We start from the raw sequence: 3,918 nt of genomic DNA, 5'->3' as shown, positions 1-3,918 counted from the left end.
ATAATCCTGAATAAAGAATTACAAGCAATGACTGATCTTATTGACTTTTGAATAGTTTTGTTTAGAAATAGTTTAGTTTAATTGTGAGTGTAGATGGTTGTTTGTCTCGGGTGTACCCCGCCTACTGCGCAAAGCCAGCTGGGATAGGCTCCAGCATCCCCGCAACCCAAGGTGAGGACAAGCGGTTAAGAAAATGCATCCTAAGGAGGCAGCGCAAAACGACTACGACACGGCTATCTGCCATTGTTGTTGACAGACTGGCGGTTCGCGCGCAGTCACGCGAGAATTGGAGCATACGTCATCAAACTACGACATTGCGTCATCATCGAGCTGCGACTATTACGTCATCACTGGAGGAGGATCCTGCATATGGTGTCCAGACGGAAGCGTACAGGGCGCATTTTGAAATCTTCCCACTCTGGAGCCCGATTTTAAAACGGATTCAAGCTCCGTGTGGGCGAACGGCCTAAACTGTAAGAAACTTGTGAGAATACATGAAACAGGCTTTTGTGTAGACGGGGCCCACACACACATTCACACACAAACGACATAACGAGACACACCTGGGCAAGACAAGTGGCTGAGTGTACTGATAGGTAAACACACAAGGCAAACACAGATGAGCAGGACAATGACAAGGAGACAAGGTAGTGTTAGAGTAGACAATATTATTGTACTCTTTGCGTGTTCAATAAAATGAAGTTGAGATTCTGGTGAAGAAGTCCCTTTGCAAAGGTAATTAATCAGAAGCTTCTGATCACACAAATAAAGTCACCCAAGCAGTGATCTGTTCAAAAGTGTGTCTCCTCCTCCAGCACACAGCACATTTATTGAAAATCAGTGAATACAACAAAATCCCTCTCCCCTCCCATCAGCAAGTTCCCATAGGTACAAATCAGATTAGACTTGAACAGCAGTATATCAGCCTGTCCTTGGACTCTCTTTGACCGGACAGAGACTCGTACAAACTATACTCCCTTTAGATAATATAGAAAAGAAACCTGTTACCTTCCTCTTTCCCAGGCAAGAGAACAAAGGACTATAGATTGACTTAATATATGAATTAACTGTTATCTTATTATTACACAGCTCTAACTAATATCCAAAACGGTTAAAATATAAATCAAAACAGAAAAACAATGTTAATAATCTAACATTCCCTCATTTGAGCTCGTGAGAGCTCAACACATTGAAACATTTTTTTTCTTTCTTGTTCAAAGGAAAATACCAGCCGGATCTTCATCATCGCAAACAGCAACGTAACATTAAGCAATGGTTGTGTGGTGGAAGTAATTATCATTAAAACATCCCTTTAGCAGGAGAGGAGGTAGTTTAGCAGTCATATGGTATTAAGAAAAACAATTTGATACATTAAAAGATTTTTTTGTGGAATAAGCATAGCATATGTGAGGCTTAACACAAAATGTTGTTCGCGGTGCATCGGCAGACGGATATGTGTTCCCGCTTTGAAGCCATTTCGTGATGAAGTTCTTTGTTGAATGAGAAGATGACGTTGTCAACTTTTTGCAGAACCCCAGAATAGATTGCCTGCAAATGTGATTCTCGTGATGATTGCCCAGGAAAAGGCACTTGACTCGATTTTCGTTGAATAATGTCGAATGATGTTCTTAAACGGCCGCTCCAGAACCGAGCACTGATTCGGCTGACGTGGCTCCCAGGTCGGAGGTGATAAGATTGATGATCATCAGTTGGTGAGATAGCTGAGTCTGGGACGTTTCCGGCAGCCTTGTAGACCAGTTGTGGAATTTCGTCTCCCCCTCCTTTGAACCGGATAACCTCTCACAACCTGAGAGCGAAACATGTTCATTTAGTCACTCAGAAACTTGCATAAATTTTATTTGGAGAAAAAAACGCTGATAGTTTTTGTTAGTTGGGATTAGTAAATGTTATTTGATTAAGATCCGTAGGTTCTGTGCTGTTGGAACAGGAAAATATCTATATTTGTGACAGTGAAATAGAGCCCAGCCTTTGATTGAGTTGAATGACATTCGCTCATTCATTAATACAACAGACGGAGCTTGTAAATATAATTTTTTTAAATAGATTTCATATAATAGTAGGTAATTTTTTTACCACGACATTTACTGTTCTAAATTTGCATGAATGTGCCTTTCACCATCCTGAAAGGAATCATTTTACTAGCATATCATATATAATCTTTTGCAAACACTGGGCTCCAAACATTACATTTTTCAATTATTTCTGAGATAAAAGATATAATATAATATAATTACCTTCATTTGGCGATATACTTCATTATTGTCTTCGCTTGCTTCAAACTTACTTTGCTTCCGCTCGATTTCCTCTGGTAGATTTCTTTATATTCAAACTGTGGATTATCACTTCAAAACCTTTTCATTTTTTAATCTACTAATTCATCTACATTGGTTAATTTCTTAAACATAAACTGTCCTATAAACACCCTCCTTTTGACAAAGATCCACTGATCTTTTTAAACACGTCAAGATAAAGGGAGGATAAAACAGAGACCTCGTAGCTCATAAATAAGGAATACCAGACCATAGCTTTCCGCAAAAGACGTCGTAAATAACACAACCCTCTAAATCAGGCCGTGAGGTAAACGAGAGAGCTACAGGACACTGCAATAAAAAATGAGCACAAGCAGATATAATTTAAGACACTGGTATATGAGGACTTTGGGGACATGAAAAAATAGAGGTAACCATATTAATCTATTTCAGGATACGAATTACACAAAACCTACAAATATCTACCCTCTCAACGAGTAAAACAAATGTTTATAATCAAAAGCAAAAATAAAAATTAAAAACAATACTCCTAGATTTAAGCAAACTAAAAATTATTCTCAAACTACTAATCAACCTCACCTCTTCTATAGATTAGTGGGGCTTGAAAGAACACTAATTTTTTTTTATATCTCTGGGATTCATAAATCACAGTGCTGTAAAAAAATTAATAAATAAAAAATCTAAAATTAACCAGCAAACTCGCTGTTATTTATTAAATAACATTAACTGAGTACCATAAGATGTATGGTTCAATATTATGTATATCGAACATATACTTAGATAATATATATATTTATAATATATACTACTATGAAGACTTCTGGAAAGTCTTCTACTTATTGCTACTCTTTTTATTCTATTATTTTTTCTATACTGTAGCTGCAGCTGGACGGAGTCCAGGAAAAAGTTCCTTACGAGGAAAATAAAAGTATATCGTATTGTATCGTATTTGTTAAATACCCATTGTACCAATTCAGAAACTGATTCTCCCAAGAAAATAGGCAAAAATTTAGTAGGCTAAACCCAATAATAAAATAGAGTAATTAAAATTAAAAGAAATTTTCCCAATCCCTCATTTCAAATTCACATATGTCGTTTTCAATTTCCTGAAATACCTTGCTATAGATCACATTTCCCCATCCAACACATTAAAAATGCCTTGCATACAACCCGTTTAGCATCTCAATGATTGAAGGGTCGCATCCCAGTCAGACCACCAGCTTTTAGTAGTCAATGTTCAGTCCTGGCCAGCAGATGGCAGGGCGGCGGCTGTGTCAGGCAATGTTCAGGCATTGAGATTTTCACTGGAGCCAAAATAGCCGTAGGGGATATGTCTCTGTAATGAGGCTTGCACACAGTCACTGGGCATTGTGGAATTTGAGCACCATGTTTGTTGGTCACAGAGGAATGACTTTGCTGTGGCGTGAAGCTCTTTGATCTCTGCCACATCCACCCAGACGCTGGAGGTTGCTGTCTGCAATCGTGGACGCGATGACACATTTCGGCCCTCCCAGGCGCTCACCCGACCAACGCATGCACCCGCCTGATCCAATGCACTTCAAATGCCAGACTGAGGAGGATGAGCTCTATAGCAAGACAGTTCACTTCATACTTTCTCAAAAATATT

This window comes from Leptonotus elevatus, chromosome 18, assembly GCF_054856555.1.
Source record: "Leptonotus elevatus isolate MCC_2025b chromosome 18, RoL_Lele_1.0, whole genome shotgun sequence".
In the NCBI taxonomy this organism is placed as follows: domain Eukaryota; kingdom Metazoa; phylum Chordata; class Actinopteri; order Syngnathiformes; family Syngnathidae; genus Leptonotus; species Leptonotus elevatus.
The sequence above is the reverse complement of the archived record's forward strand: the minus strand, read 5'-3'. Positions refer to the sequence as shown.